The sequence below is a fragment of the Mustela erminea genome, chromosome 1, assembly GCF_009829155.1.
Source record: "Mustela erminea isolate mMusErm1 chromosome 1, mMusErm1.Pri, whole genome shotgun sequence".
Taxonomy (NCBI): domain Eukaryota; kingdom Metazoa; phylum Chordata; class Mammalia; order Carnivora; family Mustelidae; genus Mustela; species Mustela erminea.
This window is the reverse complement of record NC_045614.1, coordinates 77759867-77781784: the sequence shown is the minus strand read 5'-3', so window position 1 is coordinate 77781784 and position 21918 is coordinate 77759867. Positions and strand designations below refer to the sequence as shown.

At 41.9% G+C, this 21918-nt stretch overlaps 1 protein-coding gene across 12 annotated transcripts in view; it reads left to right on the top strand.

Moving 5' to 3' along the window:
- The window catches only part of LRRC3B (leucine rich repeat containing 3B), an 88673-nt gene that overhangs the window by 21898 nt on the left and 44857 nt on the right, over positions 1 to 21918 (top strand). The window contains exon 3 of one of the 12 annotated variants that reach the window (XM_032326498.1): positions 10387 to 10500. The exons of the other annotated variants lie outside the window; for them this stretch is intronic. The gene's annotated coding sequence lies outside the window, so the exon portion shown is untranslated. Of the gene's footprint in view, positions 1 to 10386; positions 10501 to 21918 lie in introns of those variants that run through there. 12 annotated transcript variants of the gene reach the window in all.

Sequence of the window (21918 nt, the reverse complement as noted above, 5' to 3'; positions counted from 1 at the left end):
CTTAACCCACTGAGCCACCCAGGCGCCCCACAGTCAGCTGATTCTTTAGACCAGAGGCTGCCGAAGATAGGAAGTGAAGACAGTATTCTTTTGCATTTAGAAAAATTGCAACTTTTAAAATTTGGGCCAAAATTATGCCCCTCCTAGGAAATCACTCAGGACATAGGCCAGCAGGTACAAAGGATCCTGTGTGGGATTCAGAATATTATTTTTTTTTTCCTTCCCTTTCTCGTTTCCACTTGGGTGAACCAAAGCTGGCCTTCCAGATGGCAGGGAGTGGGCCAGGCAGCATGGTGTGGTATAAGACATACAGGATTTGGCCTCAGGGAACCTGGTGTGAGTCCCAGCCCCCAACACTTACGACTGTGAACTGGACTCAAAGCCTAGCCCGTAGTAAACACTCAATAAATAGGAGCCCCTTTTCTTCCCCCTCCTCCATCTTGTTTCTTTATACATGGTCATGTACTTCCGAGGAGGGAGACCCTTCCCACCTCCCCAAACCACCTCTTACCATTCTCTCCAAAGCTCGCATCCATCGTGCTGGCCTTTCTGCTGTTTGCAGGACATGCCAAGCAGGTCCCTGCTTCAAAGTTGCTGCCTTCCTTCCACTTGACACGACCCTCCCTCAGATCACCCCATCGCTTGCTCCTCGCTTCTTTCAGTTCTCAGCTTGAGCATCACCCCCGAGAACAGTCTCCTTATCTCTAACACATGGCCCTCCTGGATTCTCTTCACGGCTTCTCTCACTATCTTACGTTATCTAGGTGATTCATTTGTGTTTGGTGTTGATTTATCTGCCTCTCACACTCAGCCCTGAGCTCCAGGGCAGCAAAGGCCTTGACTATCACGGGCTTACCAACACCTGGTACGCACTGGTGGCTCAATACGTGTTTATTTCATGAAACTCACTGGAGACTCCCTGAGAGGTGGAGCGGCCTCACAGGGTTATTCTGCAGATCAGATGGTCCTGGTTTCTGAGAATCCTTTAGAAACTTAACCCCATGCAAATAACATCATAAGAATAGTAAGCCTTCTCCACCTCATCCATGAAGTACCCCTTCCATTGCCCTAGCCTGAAGTATCCTTTTCATAGTCTCAGTAGCCTTCTCTGTTAAGATCTCGTGTTTGTGACATTGGCAAGAGTTTTGCATAAAACCTAGAGGAATTCAAAGCAAGAGGAAAAAAAAAAATTCCTCCAGCTTGGAAATTGGTACTCAGTGAACAGTTTACAGGTGTAAGCTTCGATTCTCTAGAGTGCACTGAGTGTGCAGCATTCAAACAATGGCCAGCGTCAGAGGGAGACTGTATCAGGAATTCTAGCTCCACACAGCTTCCTGGGCCAAGTTCAGCTTCAAGAAAATGGCATCATACATCTGGTTCTGAGAAGTCAGGATAATGCAGAGGCCTCAGCTTGGAGGCAAGCACGGTGGGGTCCCAGACCCTCTTTGTTCCTTGCATTTTTTCACAATGTCAGTGCAGTGGTGGAGGACAGTGTTGACAATGAGCTGCTGAGTACGTCTTGCCTGTGTATTGATGGTATTAGGAGATTTTTGTTGTTGTTCATCTACCTACCTTTGTGGAAAATTTTCAACCTTTACTATTTATAACCTTTACAGGCTTCAATCAAGATGTAGTATGTTGGCTTTGAAAGAGCTTGATTTAAATTGTGGAGGGAAAGGAAGGGGTTTCAGAAATCTCCATCCATTATTCATGATGTTTAGAAAGATAGGTTTTTTAAGTGTGAAAACCATCCTGATGGAGACTGAATCAGGCAGGGAATGATGCTGATTTCACGGTAAAAACCCCTCTCTCTCTGCCACCTTGTAGACACCGTTTATAGGGCTGCTTGCGTTTTCCCCTCCCGACTCTCTCTGCATTTCCCCAGGAAATTAAAAGGGCTTCTTTAAGTTTCAGTGGAAATTGAAATCTCTAGTTTAAGAAACCGAAACCAAATCTTGAAAAATGTTGGGAAAAATGACTTCACCTGTGGCTCTCAAAATGGGTATTCTACTCCCTGTTTCTCAAAGTGCAAGGATTTTTATAAACCTACTCAGAAAAGGAGATTGAATAGCCAGTCTGTTTCTTCCTCTCCCTTCCCCAGAAGGTCAAAATCCTGCCCTCATCTCCTAGGATAGGAGCATTTTTTCTCCCAAGAGAAATCCTCACACAAATGCTCATGTCTACTGAAAAAAAAATTTTTTTTTTTTTTGGTAGCACAAGGACTTTGATGCTTGATGCATAATATTTCAATTACATTATTTTGAATTTGAGTGATTTGAAAAATGGACATGAAATTTGTAATATGGACCATACCTTAAATTCAGAAAATTATTTATAATGAAAACCAATATACCAACTGTCTATTCTGTCTTAAATTTGCATCTCTCCCTTAAGACAGCTCACAAATGAAGAGCTGAAGATTTCTTGTAGGGAGCTTTATTTAAAGAGGAGAGGTGGATTAGTACAGGAGAAATCACAAATTAAATGCAGCCCTGAAATAGAGCTCATTTGGAGGATTAATTTTGGTGTGTGTGTGTGTGTGTGTGTGTGTGTGTGTGTGTGTTTATAATTGAAGCCACTTATGTTTTCAAGAAAAGAATTAGAAATAGAAGGTAGATCTTACATTTCTGACGGGTTTCATATTATATCAGCTGATTTAAGGCTGGGCTGTCCCAAGTGGGGCCAACCACCAGACAGAATTTTATTGGAGTTTCATGCGAGTGATTCTTTTGTTTGTTTGCTTGTGTTTGAGGATGGAAAGCTTCTGCTCATTTTTGTGGAGAAACTAACGTTTGAGCTCTAGTGTTCAAAAAGAACTCTTTGCCCCTCTGACTTTTCTATATTGTTCCTGTGGGAATGTAGTTCAGGATCTTTAGCTCCGGTAACCATGTCAGCAAATATAAGGGAATTTGAGTAGATGCCAATTGTGTGACTATTTTCCCCAGACCCGTATCTTCACGTTCCCCAAATTAAAATTTAATACAAACTCTGAGTTTTCATTTTGTGATGTTTGACTCTTTGTCTAATGTCATATATTCCATTATATTTGAAGGAGAATTTCCTCACATTCTTTTATCACTTCATGTCTGTATCCAAATTTACTCCTTCTTTACCCCCTTCCTTTACCTTAGCCTTTCATATCACCGCCAGATTCATTTTTCTAAAATACCACTTTGATGAGGTTACTGCCTTGCTTAAAGCATGTGGTGACCCTTGGCTGTCAATAAAGTCAAACTCCTTAACCTGGCTTTCAAGGTCACCCTTGGCCCCATTCTATTTCCCCTAATAAATTTCATGGTGCATCTCAACGCTCGTGTTGGAGATCATCAAAACTGTTGCTTGACTGTTTAACACACTGCATTTTCTACACCCCGATATAGTCTTCACTGAAGATTTCCTCTCTCCTCTTCCTTTTACTCATCCATGTCATTGCATCCTTTGTTTTAAGAGGATTTTATTTATTTACTGCAGATTGAAAGAGAGAGAGAGAGTGGAGAGGCAGAGGGGCAGGGAGAGGAACAAGCAGACTTTGAGTTGAGTGCAAGCCCAACATGGGGTTGATTTCAGGACCTGAGCCAAAATCAATAGTCAGACGCTCAACCGGCTGAGCCATCTAGGCTCCCCTCATTGCCTCCTTTTGAGGCTTGGGTCAAACCTTAATGCAGATGTTTGCCTTGACCACCCCTAATAAAGTAGTCCTTCCTTTTTAATAAGCTTCTGTCTCTTGAACTTATTTGGTCTAAACTATGTCCGATCTATGTCTTAGGTTCCAAGACCATGTCTCATAACTTTGTGAACCCCTATTCACTGCTTAGCTTGCCATCTTACATATTATAAATATTCAGTCAATATCTGTTGCCTGCTCTCAAGAGGGAGGTAATGCTCTTTCTGATAAACACAAAGACTGAGTGGCTTCATTTATATAGGCATCAAGCAGGCTTTCCTGCTGAGCCTCGGTAACTCTGTCATTTCACTTTACTTGCAAGATATGGACTGTTGTATTCCAGAGCCTATAAGGCATCCATGAAGGAGTGTGTGAAACATATTTTGAAGGCAGAGTCACACTTAGATCTGGAAATGAGGAGAGAGGGATTACACAGCTCATCCCATCCGTGGTGTGTCCAGGGTGGGACAGGGAAAGTAACACACCCTGGGGACAGGCATTAAGCAGGTGCACAGAGGATTTGAAACTGTCATAAAAGCCACTGAGTTCTGCTTATTATTATCACCAAACACTAGCACGTCTAAACAACGTCAGTGATAAAATACTCTTTCTTCCCCCAAATATGTGTTGCTATGGTTACTGTTAAATGTTAGTAATATATGTAAACTTCAAATTAGCATATTATTATTATTATCTAATAAATGCTGAATTATACATGGATGTTCATTTGGAGAAGTCCCAATATGCTGACTAGCACACATGGCCTCAGGGGTCCACTTAATAAAAAGAACTTAACAGATCTGGGATCCTTCCCTTGCTTCAGACAGACTTGTGTCCCCAGCCCCTATGGTATCATGTATTCCACATTTAAATAATAGATTCAGAATTAGAAGTAGAGAACAATGATCATAAGAATGAATAAATCTTGAGTTACCATAATTCTTTCATCCTCTGTGAGCACTTGTGGTTTTTGTTTGTTGGTTTGTTGGTAACATTTGGATACTTCAGAGTACTTGGTTTTGTTTGGTCCGTGCCTATTTTAATACATATTTACATGACACAAATATATTTGTCCCATTTCATAATTATCATTGAAAATAATTTTTCATGTAGAGAAGGGGTATGATAAGAATGGTGTAGTCCCAGAGTCATATATACTGAGAATTCTTATGTGTCACATGTGTTTGTTTTACTGAAGAACAATTTCCTAGGAGGTCCCCAGAGAAGGTTCTACTCAATGTCACCTTATTAGATAAGATTCCTCTGAGCAAACATCTGCAATGAGCAGTCACTCCCCCGCCCCCACTCTCTATCAGCTTACCCCAGATTGTTTTTCTCCATAGCACTCATCATCCCCTGACATATTATATGTGAGCATATTATATTTATGTGTGTGTGTGTGTGTGTGTGTGTGTGTGTTAACTCACTTGTTTAGTATTTGTCTTCTCTGTTACTCTCAATCTCCATGGGGCCAGGAAATTTGCTTTATTAGTGCTGTATCCTAGCCATCATGAAGATAGTCTGACATATAGTCAATGCTCAGTAAATATTTGTTAAGTGAATGAATGAACAAAGTGTCATCATACACCCCACAGAGACCTTTCATTTATTTTCTTCTCTCTGGAGCTCATCTGAGTGGGGAGAATGAGCAGACCTTCAGACGGGTTACAGAAGTGCCTTTTTGCCCAGACTTGCTCTCAATGAAAAATTGCCCCCAAATTTTCTACCCGTTGGTTCAGCGTAGAGGCCTAACTCAGAAGGGGGTATATAATAAAAATTAACATTTGTTGAAAAGTTACTATGGTTAGGACCTTCAATATGTATTAGTTCAATGAATTCTTTAAAAAAAAAAAAAAGGCAGTTTAATAGGTGAGAAAATGATAATACCAGTGTGACTATCTGGACCTGCCTTGTCCCTGGAGCCAGGGAAGAAGGACAGCTGGGCCCGGTGAGGCAGAGCCCGACCCTTCACAGGGTCCTCTCCGTTTCTCAGAGACGCCACGGCTTTGGCACCTGCTCCTTCCAGCACATGCTGCCGGGAAGTGTTAGATGTCACCGCACAGCTGTGAAGCAGGGTGGAAGACAGAAGCAGAAGGAGTCGCACAGAAGAGCTGGGGAATTAAATGCAGGGTTTCAGAGGGTTCAGAGAAGAGCGTCAGCGCAAAGCCCTTGAGAATGAAAGAGATGGTCCTTGGGGGAAGGAAGATGTAGAAACGCGTTAGTTCATGGAGTCAAGTGTGCACAAGGAGGATGGGCGAGTTTTCTACATCCACATACTAAGAATGCCTCCACAAAGATACTATTTTCTGTCTCATTCTTTGAATTACCCACCCCCCGACCCCACTTTTTATTTTTTTTTAAACAACTCATGGACATTTTAAAGACTTAAAGTCAACTTTTTAAAAAGTGCATACTTCTTTATTTGAAACTTCAAATTTCTACTATAAAATACTGCCATGACAAAGTTACCACAACACTAGGGAAGTAAACAAAGCATCTCCTGAAATTTCACCATGCCAAACAGTATTTTCAGGCTTTTTTCTGGGTTTTCCCCTTCCCAGTTTTTGTCCCTCTTTATGCACAATTTTATTTTGGCATAAGCCTGTATCTGGAATGTACTGGAATCTGCTTCTGGAGAGGGTTGCTGTTTCCATTGCCACTAGAGCAGGACATGGCCAGGGTCAAGGAGGACGTGAAGGGATGAGAGCATTCCCACAGATTCACACATAGAGAGAGATCACCTCAAAACCAGAGGCTGAGCTTGTGAGATTAAAAAAAAAAAAGAACGAGATGTCAGGGAATAGACTAAGGAAGAGAGAACAAAAATGCTTAACAGAGTGTATTAAAAAAATAAACAAATACAGGTGGGGAAGGGGAAAATGAGCTAGGAAGAAAATATTGAGAATTAATGAAAGGAAAATGACTTGCATCTCCCTGACACTCAGTTCAGCCAACTTCTGTTAGCCACAGCCTATATCTGGGCAGTTTCTCCGTGAAATCTAGAATTCCTGTCATTTTTCTTCAGGCAGAGTAACAAAGACAGTGGAAAGACTGATTTGAAATATTCTTAAAGATGGGCTTGGATATACATGTGAGTTCAGATGTTGCAGAAATTGGCCTGTCATTAATAATGTTTTAGGAGAAGCTGACATGCCATTTCTCACTGATTTAAGCCTCTGGGAAGATGAGAGAGATGGAGTATAAAACAAAACATGTAAACTGTCAGGAAGAAGAACTCACAGAGAAGAAAGCTGACAGTGTCCTTTAAACAACAGTAAGATAACCTGAGGTCTAGCAGAGATTTTGAGAGCTGTTGATCGTGCTGAGTGTTTTAGACCATTAAATCATTTATTTGATTATTGCTCTGAGCCAGGTGTTAGATTTTACTATGAATTATAATATAACCCACTCTGAGCTGTTTGTTTTTGAGAACAGACTATAGCCAGGTGCGTGTCATGAAATAGTTACGAGCGGCCATACTGAAAGCCACCATATTGAAAACAACAGTTCATCTCCTGGGTGGCATTTAGTTCATTAAAAGGCAAATTATATCATGTGGATATCGGAGAAAAAGTTTGCAGTGTCCATACTTGGTGGCACCAGATGGCTATTTTTTCCATGTCTAATTAAGAACCTAAAATAGCCTGTATGCTACATTTCCTAGATGCAGAAGCAGTCCACAGCCTGGCTGAATTGCGATGCCTTCCTAGTCCTGGTGGTCTGTTTCCAGTAATCTGCACAATAGTATCATAGGATCAGACCGAAAATCCATCAGAAATGTAGAGGTTCTGGAACGAGACCAGCGTAGGTTTTTAGCCTAGGCCAGATCCGTTCAGAATGTTGAAAAGGAGGCTTGCCATCCTTCTGTACCAAGGTGGGCAAACATAAGAAGCTCACGGTCCAATAGCAGAGGCCTGGAGAAGACTGTCAGTATGTATATCAGTGGTTCTCAAACTTCACTATATGCCAGAAACTTCTGGAGAGGTTCTAAAATCCTCCAAGTTCCACCTACACTCTGCACACGTTAAATCGGAATTGCTAAGGCTAGGGCTAAGCCATCAGTAGTTTCTCTGCCAGGTGGTTCTGATACACAGCTATACGATAAGATTAGTGTAATAAATGCTGCCGAAGAAGCAGCAGAGGAAAATGAAATAGCAAAGACGTCCTCAGCAGGGAAAAAGGACGATGTTCCAGAGAGCAGGACCAGGGTAGGCAAATACAGAGATGAGAAAGCCTGTAGTGGGAAAGTGCAAAGATTGTTGTTGTTGTTGCTCTGTTTGGTTTTTTCGCTGTGGCCTGGAGGCGTTCGTGGAATAAATAGCAGGAGATAATATCACTCAGGGTCATTATATGCTGTAAAGGGGCTTGGCTACCAGGTGGATGAAATCTTAGATGTAGTTTCCTAGGTAAAGATAACCATTGCAGACAAGTCTTTGTTTGTTTTCATTCATTTTTTGGATGCTTTATTTTATAGCCTCCCTCCAGATACCATTTCTCCCCGCTGAGAACCACAAGCATTTTAAAGATATCATCTAAATGTTTCTTACAATAATATCCTTTTGATGTTCGGGTCACATAAAAGAACCCCATTTTATGGGAGACAGAATTGAGGTGATTATCCAGGTCATATGTTTCTTAAACCGTTGAGAAGTGGCATTTGGTTCACAAGTCCTCCTCTGGCTGGCAGAACTAATTTTTGTTGATAAATGGGACCATTTTGTTATATTTTTAACCTCCCCTTGACTATGGTAAAAGAGAGAAGAAAACTCTTTTCTTTCCCAGAGTCCTGTTGGGTGCCTTGTCCCCTAAGTATTTGCCTGTGAGCCCAATTTCTTCCTGATGAGAGTGGGGTCCCAGGATAGGAACTAAGACTCTAGCAGGAGAGTGAGGAATACAGGGGTAGTAGACCTGAAGTTGTCATTTGCAACTTGGCTGAGTGAGTGGTATGTGCACTGCCTTGCTGTCCAGGGAACCATTTTAGAGAGAAAAGAAAACAACCATCACCACCAAACCTATTACTTTTGACCTCTTAAAAAAACATTGCTCCAGGGCGCCTGGGTGGCTCAGTGGGTTAAAGCCTCTGCCTTTGGGTCCGGTCATGATCCCGGGGTCGTAGGATCAAGCCCCGCGTCGGGCTCTCTGCTCCGTGGGGACCCTGCTTCCTCCTCTCTCTCTGCCTGCCTCTCTGCCTACTTGTGATCTCTGTCTGTCAAATAAATAAATAAAATCTTTTAAAAAAAATTTGCTCCACATTCAATAATGCACATTATTGAATGGAAAAAGCACATTTTCCTTGGACAAAGCAGCTGCCATTTCCTTTTTTTTTTTTTTCAACATTTAATTTATTTATTCAACAAAGAGAGACATAATGAGAAAGAGAACACAAGCAGGGTAAGTGGGAGAGGGAGAAACAGACTCCCCACCTGATGCAGGACTCGATTTCAGGATCCCTGGATCACAACCTGAGCCAAAGGCAGATGCTTAACAACTGAGCCAACCAGGTGCCCTACAGCTGCCATTTCTTGCAGGATACCTGCCCTGCTTTTGAAGAGGGGCTACAGCCACTGTGGCCATGGAGGCCATGTGGTGGCAGGTGAGCCTGGGCAGATGTGAACCCTGGGCAGGTGCGGCTTGCCTTCTAGCCACTGTGGTTCTGCTGAAAAAGAAATGAGAGCTTACACTTCAGGACTCACTTATTTCCAAAAGGCTGCTTCTTAAAACTGCCAATTGTGTATGTTAAACAGAAAGCAGAGGCTCCCAGCAGCCTCTCCAACTCCTCTTTGCAGATGTTTTATTCTACTGTTTTTTTAATGAACATAGCACTGGTGGGCACCAAGTGCCCACAGGAAAGCAGAAACCACGACCCTCCATCACATTGGGAGGCTCATGTTGCCATTCATTTCCTAACTTTAGTCAGTCATTAGCTTATATCTTCATGATTTTTTAGTATAATTTCTTAATATATTTCTTTAAATGGACTTATTTTTTCATAGGTTTTATTTATTTGGAAGAAAGAGTGTAAAAGAGAGAAAGAGCACAGAAGCATGGAGGAGGGGCAGAGGGAGAAGCAGGCTCCCCAATGAACAGAGAGCCCCATGAGGGTCTTGATCCCAGGACCTGGGATCATGACCTGAACCAAAGGTAGACACTTAACCAACTGAGCCACCCAGGTGCCCTAAATGGACTTATTTTTTACTTAAATATATCTATAAAGAATATATGTCCATATGTGTCTCTATCAATACTTACACAACTCCCTTAATGGAAAACGAGTAGTACTTCTCATAAATAGAAGTTTAACCTCAGGATCCAATACTATAGAAATAAAACAAAGTCATTTCTTGTTAGTTACTTTCGCCTGCTGATGATTCTGACTTTGAGGCCTGGACTTACGGTGAAGAGGGAAGATTTGGTAGAGGTGTTAAAGACAGAACAGCACCAGGCCCGGCGGTGGCCATGAGTCTGGAGAAGAGGGGATGGAAATGAGACCACTCAGAAACAGAGGCATCCAGTCTTTGGCCAGTGGCCCTTGTTGGCTCTGCTCTGGGGCAGTGGGCATTTTGTCAGTGTTGCCCCAAAGAATTCTCTCACAGCCGGCCATGTGTCAGTTTGAATGCACAAATTCCTACAAGGGATGTGGCTGAGAAACATGGTAAAAATGACAACAACAAATCTTTGAGGATTCCTTGAGATCTAATCATTCCGTTTTATTCTGCGGGCAGGAAAGGCAACTCCCGATGGTTTGACAATCCCAAGAAGAATGTACTTGCTGTCAGTGTGAATGAACCTAACCAGTAACGGATAGTATAACTAGATACATTTGGATTTAGTGATTGTCATTTTTTTATAGATTTATTTATTTATTTTAGAGAGAGAGAGTGCGCACATGAGTTGGGGGAGGGAAAGAAGGAGAGAGAGAGAGAGGGAGAGAGACAATCCTCATGCAGACTCCCTGCTGATCACAGAGCCCCAGGAGGGGCTCAGTCCCACAACCATGAGATACGACCTGAACCGAAACCAAGAGCCAGCCACTTAATTGACTGAGCCACTCAGGCACCCCACGATTGTCATTTTTAAAATGCAGTACCAAATAAGAGAATAATGAGAATTTGGAATGCAATGGAACTTGAAAAGCACTTACTGCATGGCTGTAGTTTTATATGGGCACATTTTATTTTTGCGAAGGGTTGATCAGGGTTGAAGTAATGGTAGCACCGTGGTACCCATCTAGTGTCTGTGTGTCTATGTTTTATATTCACTAAACATTATGGTAAATGGAAACTTTCCAAAGTAGTTTCAAGATTACTAGGCAGAGAAAGTAATGAGAGAAATAAGCCTGTAGTCATAGAGCAAACATTATGACCCTATCTTTAAAGCCAGTGACCAATGGAGAAGGAATTGTAATTCTTGCTAACCCTCTGGAGTTCTCTTAAAGCCTTTGAGAGGCATAATAATGTCCTTATCTTGAGCTACATGCTGCTTTGTTTATGAAGACTATTAGTAGAATCCAATCTAGAGCCTGCTACAATTGCATGACTAAGGCATTCTGCTGATAAATAGATTTACTTGACAGGTTGACCTAGGATTATGAGTAAAACCCAGTAGTTCTGGAGACAAATATACTTGGGTTCATTTCACTAACTCATCTGCCCTGTTTGCATCAACAGCAGCTACCTGTATCTTTTAATGGTTTTAACTGTCCTTTGTAGCTGTGTCCTCTTGAGAATACCAAATGAAGCAGAGCCCATATCTCTGCCTTTTTATTACTAATTACCCATGTTACCTTCAGCTGCAATTCTAGTTGTGTTGTGGGGACAGAGAAGCCCAACAGTGCATGCGCAAAATGTTCATGATGACTACTAGTTACTGGGCTTCCTGTATGGGCCAGGGTCTATGCCAAGCATGTAACTTAAATTGTGACGTGGCTTAAAATTCACCATCACATCATTGTTGCATATTATCAGCATTTTATAGATGAGGAAACCAAGACTCAGAAACTGAGGGACCAGCCAGAGCTTGCACAGCTAATGAATGACAGAGTGAGCCCGAGACTAAGGACTGCTCTTGGAGTTACTCTCCTCTGCTTCTCTACACTGCCTCCAAATGGCTGTGCCTGGGTGCCCATCTCCCCACGTTATTTTGGTTCTGTGATTTATGAGCACTCTGAACAATCACTTCAGGGGAGGATTTGATCGTCCCTGTGAAACAGAGCAAGACTCACGTTGCTGCTGCTGCTGCCCCAAATGAGCTGACATCCAGAGAGGCTGGTTGTGTATCATAGCCATGATAATCTCACCATTTGAACAAATTGGCCTAAACATGTCATGACTCAACACAACCCAAGTTTTATTTCTTAATCATATGTTGTCCAGGGAAGGTGGGAGGGAAAGGTAACTTGCCACGAGGAGTCGTTCAGGGACCTCAGGCGACTATGGCTCTATTACCACCAACACATGGCTTCCGTGTTTGCTACGGTTCACCCTTCCAGCCAGCCAGGAGCAAAGAGGTTTAGAGGAGTGTGCATGGGATACTTGTGTAGGCCGAGCTTTACGAGGGGCACATATTCTTTGCATACCCATTCCACTGGCCAGAATTCAGTCAAATGGCTACCCCTCATTACGGGGAAAGCTGTGGAATATAGTCAACCTAGGTTTCCAAGAAGAGGAGGAAATAAATTGCCAAGAATACTCACATCAAGCAAGTAGAGGAGAAAGCTCCCCAGTCGGGGAACCCAAAGACTGGGTTTTCAGTCCTGGTGACCCATTACTGAGAGCCACTGGACAAGTTTCCCATCTGAAAATCAGAATCAATCACCCCTGCTGCTTTCTCCACAGGGTAACTAAAGATCAAAATTAGAGCGAGGTAAGTTATGTGGATATGCTTTGTATGCAACTTAGCACTTAGCATGGGATAGTAGACAAAGACCTAGATTGAGTTAACAGAATTGAGTTAACAGAATCCAAGTTCACATTCTTTTTCTTTTGCCAGTTCCAAGCTATGGAAGCATGACTCACTCATTTGAAGGCTCTGAGCTGCAGAGCTTTTTCTCTTCAGTTAGGAGGAAAAGCACCTCCTTACCTTCTTTGTAGGCTTCCAGAACATGCACAGATCAGTAGCTTATGTGAAAGGGATTGAAAAAGACTTAAATGTCAAGGAGATAATTAAAGCATTTAATATTTCATTTTTTGTATCATCAGGGACTTCTCCTTAAGGGTCCATTACCTGGCGAGTGCTTTCTGAACCCCAAACTCCATGCTTTGCCCTTTCCCCGCTGACTAAAGTAGGGTATTGATGCATGAAAATATTGTTTTTTTTCCCCCAAAGATTGTAATAGATGCTTGCCGTCAACGCACACCATGAGCTCCTGAGGGAACAGAAAGAATCACCTCCATGGCTGAAATTCCCACCATCCACGTACATAATCACAGCCCAATTGGTGCTTACTGAATTACATTCAATTTTAAAACACATTTTCTGGCCCAAAACAGAGTGACCAGAGGGCTGGTACAATAGTAGTGACTGACTCCCCTGAGATATAACGTGTGTTCTTGCCGCTCCCATTTCTCTCTTTGAGAGTAATTTATCCTCAGGGATCCCATTCCAACTTTCTTATTCGCTAAATCGTTTTTCGAAATTGACAGTATCAGTCAATTAAACAGACTCGGACTTTCTTTTCTGCATTGAGTATTGCCACAACTAGATGGATTCAGTAAGTTATTTTCCTCCTCCTCTTTTTTTTTTTTTTCTGTCTTTATTTCTTTTTCTTCTTTTGCTGTTGTTGGAATCTCTAGACACTTTTTTTTTTTTTTTTAAGATTTTACTTGTTTGACAGACACACAATGAGAGAGGGAACACAAGCAGGGGGAGAGGGAGAAGCAAGCTCCCCGCTGAGCAGGGAGCCTGATGCGGGGCTCGATCCCAGGACCCTGAGATCATGGCCTGAGCCGAAGGCAAATTGCTTAATGGCTGAGCCACCCAGGCACCCCATCTCTAGACACTTCTTAATTTTGTCCAAGGAGCCCATGACATTAGAAGTTGCTTTCTAAGCCCGGTTTCACAGAGGGCTGATTGACCTGGGCCTTTCATTCATTCCTGGGCTCACCCAGCTTGAATCGAGGAGCAATGCAGCTCTTCAAATGGTGGAGACGGGATGACTCACTCTTTTATGGTTCTGAGTGGTGGCAGGTGAGGCCGCATCTGCTTTTTCAAGCTTTCATAAGTAAATAACAAGAGACAGTAGGGCAAATCAGGGAGAGACTAGCTGTCTTTAGTTCTAGAATGGTTGCCGACGTGGATCCTAGTTCTGACTATCAAATTTGGCCTAATCTTGACTTTACCTGCCCACTAGACAGCTAGTAGGTGTCATTCCTTCAATGGTCCCTCCAGTAAGGAGAAGATTGCAAATAAATGTCCCATAGAGTTGTCGCCCTGGGCCTCTCAAACTTTCATGTGCATGGGAATCACCTGGAATCATTTTAAAATGCGGAGTCTGATCCAGGTGCTGTGAAGTGGGGCCGTTGGCATTTCTAACAAGCTCCCCAGAGCTGCTACTGGTCCAGCCACCACACTTTGAGGAGGAGGGAGGAGTTGATGCAGCTGAGACCATTCTTACCAGGCCTTTGAGTGTGTGTGTGTGTGGGGGGGGGTGGCAAGCAGTGAAGGGGAAGGAATACATATTTATTGAGCATTTTCACTGACTGGCTGTAAGCTAGGAACATCACATAACACCTCATTAATACTTAATGCCTACAACTATCATTATCTGTATCTTAAACCTCTGGCAAATGAAGTTATGATAATTCTAAAAGCAAACTCTAAGCTTCAGCTTTTTCAAAAGTATGTTGTTCATGTAGCACATTTCATTAGCTCATACAGTACGGCTATTTCCTCTGAATATACTAAAATTTAAAGAGAATAATGACCATTCATCAGAAATAGCAAGTGACAACAAGCTCTCCAAGGAATATTTTGTTTCTAACGCTTAGTTTCTGGGAGTTGAAATTCAGTGTGATTAAGATGACCAAACTGGTAGGTTCTGCAAGGCCTCATTCTTTATAGAAAATATTTTCAGATGATATGGTCTCTGCAATAAAGAGTAATAACTAGGTTGCACTTGTGACAGTAGATAAAAACTGTGATCAGGAGGAAAGGGGACCTTTTATTTATTTTTTTTAATCTACAGTATTCTGCAAAGTGCCTCTTCTGGGTCCGGATGAGTTGGCATAATTCAGGCAGCTCTTGCTCTAAGATTATGTCTACACTGTCAGTGAATGGGAAGGTAACGGAGCCCATTCCGTCCGAGTGGTACTATACGCATGACTACAACCAATTACCCAACAGAAGGGATGGTGAACTATAAGAACAGGGGTATATCGGGATCACAGAGCATTGAGAATCTGGCTTGGGATCAGATGCTAACTTGCTAATGATGTTGCATACATAGTACTTTGGGAGTTTGGACATAGCCAGATATAAACATTGGGGACATAATTTCATAAAAACATTTTTATGTTTAAAAGGGGGAGATGGAACCAAATATCTGCACGTAGTTAATGATAGGACTTACTGGGCACCAGGCACTTTGGACATATTAAATCACTTTATCCTCACGACAGCCCTGTCCTTGTGTCCACTTTATAGGTAAAGTAACTGAGTCACAGAGAGATGAGGTACAGTCTCCAGTTCAGAAGAGCTCAGATTTTAAATCTGAGCAGGCTGGCTGCCGAGCAAACTCATCATGCTTGTCCTGGGCTCACGTACAGCAAGGACATGGGTGTTTAAGTTCAGATTCTGCCATTTGCAGTTAGCCGTTGAGTAAGTCCTTTGTTCTCTCTGTGTCACTTCCATCATCCATGAAATGGGTCTAATGAGGTCCTGCAACCTCCCAGGATTGCTGGGAAGTTGAAATAAGATAATACATCAAAATTGTGCAGATCCTACACGACCATACAGACAGTTCAAAGATTAGATGGACACATTCGAATTACCATTGGTAAATTTTAAACACTATTGTGTAAAGACCCAACTTGTGTTTCCCGAGTCTTTCTTTTTGTATTTTTGCTGCTTCCTCAGGAAGAACTAGTTTTACCTGGACACTTAAACAGAAAACAACAAAGAGAAGTCTTTTTGGACTTAGTTTCTTTAGGTTTTCTGAAAATAGATTATTTTGCAGAAGCCAAAAACCAATAGAAACCCCATAAGCTGCTTTCATTCATTCCTATTTTGTGAAATATTTTTCCCTGTAGGTTCTTCTTTGAAGTGTCATCCCATCTGGATTGCAGTGATTCTCCAAGGCCTCTAGAATTTAGCTCTTCCTTTGGAAAGGTGTTTTGTGATGAAATCCATTTCACCATAGAATTTTGCACTCAGATTTAGTCCATGATTTTTTGTGTTGCCTTGTCTCGTGCCAGCATAGTTCTCATTCTGCAAAAGCCGTCACTTAGAGTTTTAGCGTTACAGCTGCACACATTTTTTCTCCCTCTGAATTTTGTTAAGAGATAATGTAGGGCTCCCCTCATAATTGCATTACTATATCCCTCCTCCACCCAAGAATTCAGTGGACTTGAGAATCGAGATCACAGGGGCTTTGCTTGTGTTGCTGGGCTCAGGATATCTATGTCTCTGGTTCCTGGATGAGCGTGGTGGAGGTGCCTCCTGATTATTAATTATAAAAATTATAATTAGAAATTAATTTTCTTTTCCTTTCTTTTTTTTTTTTTTTTTTTTAGGTCAGAAAGCCACGGAGGTTAAGCAAGTGAATTTTAAACCAGAATATTATTCTATTCCATTTAATTGTTTTAGATCAGAATGTGTTTCCTTTTGGGCAGCAAGTCATGTTAAGTCTTTCAGAGTAGATGTTAGAGTTAGATATGATTAGCTCTCTTAAATAAATTAGCAAATTTGAAACAGAACAAGGATGGAGTGAATTTTATGTGTGCAAGGAGGTGACATTTTAAAGCTGATTTAATCAAAAGAGAGCCATCAGACAATGATATCATCATTTTCTTTTACCTGTAGCTTCTACGATAGGGTTCATTTAGGTATCTGAAGTGGCCAGTATAAGAAACTGCACTAGTTAATCTGTGTCTGGGTGTTCCTGAAAATGGCTTGACTTCTCTGGTATTGGTCTAGAGCAAACATTGACAGAGAAATTTGGTCTGTGAGGACTACTGACTTCCAAGGTATCTAGGTATATATTCCTCCTGTCCAAAAATGCAGGCAGTACAGGACATGGTCAAAGACACACACCTTGATGTCAGAGAGCACACAGTTCAGATCCTGCTTTTTTTCCTTTCTTAATTGCATGGCCCTGAGAGAATTACTTATCTTGCCCAAGCCTCGGCCTCACCCTTACATGGAGTGAAAATATTTTCCACCTCAGTGATGCTATGCCAACGTGTTGTGTGGATTACCATGTATTTCTTATAAAAAATAATAAAACTTATCAAGGTAAAAGTCAATTTTGAGATAATATTATCTTTGCTTGCTATTAATCCATGTGGGACCCTAATAGCTGCCATGATTCGTCTTAGACTTTTGAAGAATCTCAGAAACACCCTGAATGAATCATGAGTGCCTTTTCAAACCAGTCCATGGAGATGCCACCCCAGAAATGTGTGCATTTTTAAGAGAAGCCCCCTCACTACCCAACACACACACATGCACATGCACACACACACACATTAATATTGGCCTTTGTTTAAGGGAAAGTCTAAGAAGAGAATACAAAGTATCATGACTTCTAATTTGAAGCCAAAAGGTAATTCATCTCCAGAGACCACATTTATTACCTATAGAATCCATGTAAGTATGTGTATTTCATCCAAGACACATTATTGTTTTTAATTCATTATGTTAATACATGCTTATTTAAAGTAAATTGGGAAAATACTAATAAATAGGAGAGTGAAGGAATGCCACACCCAGATATTATTAATGTTTTGGTGGTTTTTATGACTGTAGGTGTTTTGTTGTTGTTAGTTGCCATCATACTGTACAGGTAATTTTATATCCTCCTTTTTCATTATGTATATTAAAAAATTACAGTGTCTTTACAAAGATTATCTTAATGGCCGTATACATTGCACTGAATGGACATGCTGTTGATTGTCCAGCCGCCTTCGTAGAGTAAAACACTTATGCTTTCCCAGTTCTTCGCTGTCATACTGACCCTTCAGTGTTTGTGACAATGGTCATGCGCATCCTGCATAGGCCAGATCTGTCAAGTCATGAGAGCTGGAACTTGGTTGATTCAGCGGCCATCAATGTCCCACACTGTATTTCCTGATGGTCTTAGATTCCTCCAGCTCAAGATCAAAGCCCAAAGTCAGTCTCTGACATTTCTGTGTCTTTTAAGGCTAGAAAGTCAGGAAAGTGCAGAAAGGTCTGGAATGGAGAGAGGTTACTCATCTTGCTCAGATAGCCGTGTTCTCCGGGTTACAGGTTGTGATCTCTGTGACCCCTCAGAAACCTTTAGTAAATATCTGAGGATCCTGATGCTCTTCTGAGTGCTGCTGCCATTGACTTACCACCCTAGCATTCTGTTACAAGTCCCAGAAAACCAGGTATATTAACTCTTTACAGGAATATGAATTTCAGATCTTCTAGCCAAACCTCTTCTTTTTCCTTCTCTTGAGTTAACATAATTGAAGTAATTTCTTCTAGCTATTAAAGCTAGCCTGCCTTATCTTACCCCCCTTGATCAGTTTAATTAATTACTGTCCTTAAATTCTCTGGCATGCCCTACCTGTGCTCCACATTTTGGAATTTAGAGAGTTTAATACAAGAAAACTGTTCCTGTGGGGCACCTGGGTGGCTCAGTGGGTTAAAGCCTCTGCCTTCAGCTCAGGTCATGGTCCCGGGGTCCTGGGATCAAGCCCCGCATCAGGCTCTCTGCTCAGCGGGGAGCCTGTTTCCTCCTCTTTCTCTGCCTGCCTCTGCCTGCTTGTGATCTCTGTCAAATAAAGAAAAGGAAAGGAAAGGAAAGGAAAGAAAGGAAAGGAAAGGAAAGGAAGGAAAGGAAAGGAAGAAAGAAAGAAAACTGTTCTTGTTTGCTAGGACTGATACTCATCTGATCCACATGGTACCAGCACAGCCGTCATTGAGTTATTGAATGCATTAGTACTGAGTAATAAATAGTTTCTACCGCTGTGTCCTCTGAAAGGGCCTCCTCTCATTCCTTAATTTTCTCTCTCCTCTGCTCTACCCCAGCACCCCCTCGGAAATCTCTGTGCTATGTAGCTTCTCAGCTCTGCTATAGCTGTGGCACTGTCCACGCTGATAGGTTTCTGCTTGTATCTTTAGACAGACAGATGCCTTTGCTTTATTCAAATTGGGTTTGGAGTCTTTACAAATTTCTTGGAAAGATGCAGCTACTTTGGTGTTAAGGACAGCCCTTGATTCCCACCACTGCCTCTCACTCTTGCCGAACTCGACTGCTTCTTTAAAGGAAGCCTTTTCTAAGGTTGATTGAGGGGATGATGAAGCTAACTGACATCTCCATGATTTCTACGGAAGCCTGAAGGTGGTGTTTCTTATTGCTATTTCTCTTATTGTGCATACCATGGAGTTGAAGTCAAAGGGAGCAGAGAGGAAGGAGAGGTGTGAATCTGTGCATCTGTATTACCCAGGGGGCCTTTCTAAGAGCCCCAACACTTGGGCAGAACGGGAGCTGGGTTCTTGTGCTGGCTTGACCATTCCATCACTTTGCTCCTGATGAATCATGTGCAAAAGGATGGAGCTATACTGGGTTACTCAGTAGGCCCTCCCAGGTACACTGGCCTCAGTAAAAAAAAAACTCTTCCAAGTCAGTTCTACCAACTCCTTCCTTTGGCGGGCAGCAAGTTCTGGCTTTGAGAAAAGGGGCACATGTAATGGGAATATTTATGTACCAGTGTTAGGTGTTGTGTTTGTTTCTGTCCAAGTAGTAATTTGCAGGATTTCATTTTGCAGGTTACCTTGTTGGCGGCTCATGTTGATTATGTTTTTGCTTCCCACACCCCAACACACACACGTACATCTTCATTTGACTGTTGGTTCTCTAGAAATTTTGCTCTACATCTAATTTTCCCCAGACTTAGAATTTTATTAATTACTTAAAAAATCCTGGGTAATTTCATAAACTTTCCATTTAAGTAATCATGCCTAAATTGCATTTAACTGAAAGGGCTTGTGTATTAATTGTGCCTGGTGTTTTTGTTGATTAGGCAATTCTGTATCTGTGCTAATCAGAGTTGCCTTGTGTCTGTCGACGCTGATGAAGTCTTCCGTCAACTCTGTTGATTTAAAATATTGTTGTATCTTGCTTTTCCAAGGTAGGGGAGCGGTTCTCAGCATGACTGTTTTAGTCCTCACTCTGAACTCACAAAATGGAAATGATTATGACTTGAAGTTAATTGCATCACTTAAACCAGAAACCTGGATTTGTCCTTGCCTCCTCGTTCCCCCCCCATCATTCAACACAACATTTATGCAGTCAAAATCCTGCCAATTTCCCCCCTTAAATATTTCTTGGGTTACATATTCACTTCTAGCTAGGACCGTGGTACATCTTGCTTGGACTATCTATCTCTAGAGTCTTTGACTTGGTCTCCTGATGATGGAATAGCTCCTCCTAATTCAGCCAGGAGGATCTTTCTATGCACTTCTGAACAAGTTACTCTCATGCTTAAAAGTTACCAGCAGATACCTACCATCTACAGAAAAAGGCAATACTACTTTGCAGGGCACGGAAGTCTACTTGTGCTTCAGGACTTTCCCATTTTTTTCAGCTTCATCACCTGGCCCTTTCCAATTTGAACTTGACACTACATGAACACCAAATCATGTGCTTCTTTTTCTCTGTTGCTCATTTTCATGTTTTGGTCCATGGCTTGTGGTAGAATATTTTGTTCACTTTGCATATCTAGATTCACAAGTCCTCACCCACACTTCAGCAGCAAGCTTGGCCTATTGCCTCTTTCAGGAATTTGGGGTTTTCCTAGCACTCTTGAATTTCAGTTTTGATATATTGATGATATCCATCCATGTGTCTGCTTCCCACCACTACTATCAGTAGGCCTACATTCTCTGAAGGCAGAAAGGGCTTTATTCTTCTTGTTATCCCCAACTTCTAGGACAGTGCCCGGAGTCTAGTAACAATGACAATGTCATGCCGGACCACCAAGCTATAACCAATGAAGTTGAAGTGTTTTTTCACTACAAGACATATTTTTGTATAGATAGAATCAGACTCTGAGATGAAGACTCATGTGAAAATGATTTATTACAAACCGTTCCTAGGAAAAAACTAGTAAAGGAGTAGGGCAGTGAGGCAGGGAAGTAAAAGGAAGGAAGCCAATATGGGAATGCTATCAGGAGAGTCTCTCAGAGGGTAATTTTGAATCAGTTCTGCAGAGAACTGAACTTCGATTTGTCTCCACCAGGGTGGGGCACATGGGGTGTTGGATACACTCATATCTACCAACATTGGCCAAAGATTGCCTCTCCCCAAAAATATAAACTCCCAGTCATTTGGCTTTCAATGTATACAGGTAGGTCCATGGAGCTCAAAACTGCACACAGGTTGGAATCATCTAGAAGTCTTATTAAAATACAGATTGCTGAGCCCTCGCCACAGTGGATCTGCAGTTGGGCTTAAGAACTTGCAGTTTCAACAAGTTCTCAAGTGATGCTGATGCTCCTGATTGGCAGTTCATACTTTGAGAAGCACTGATTGATGCAAAGTGAGTTATAGCAGCCCAAGGCCTGAGGGTCCTCCTACAATAAAGTCATGAGTACAGGCTGCCAGGAATGAAAACACACCAGAACCATCAAGGGATCCAAGGGAATATGGATAGAGCATCAGCAACATCTGCTTCCAGGGACTGGGCCCTCTGACTTACGCCCAAGACGATTTGAGCTGCCCAGAGTAGAGTGTTGCTGGCCCCATTTCTACTCCAAAGCCAGAACCCAATTTGAGGGACTGGCGAACATGAGTATTTCAGTTCTAAGTCAAATTTCACTTGGCTGTAATTGAAGATCACACTTCCTAAACTATTTTTTCATATCATCTTTGGTTCTCTTATCCTCCTCATTAACATCTGCTAAAAGTATTTTCTGGAAGCACTGTTGGACATTGTCTTGTTAACATGTCTTTCCAGCTGACTTCTTTGTGTGTTCTTTTTTATTATAATTTACCAAGACAAACTTCAAAGTATTATCTAATCAGAAAAGAGTAGAGTGTAGTAATCTAGAAGAGAGTTGAGGCAACAAAC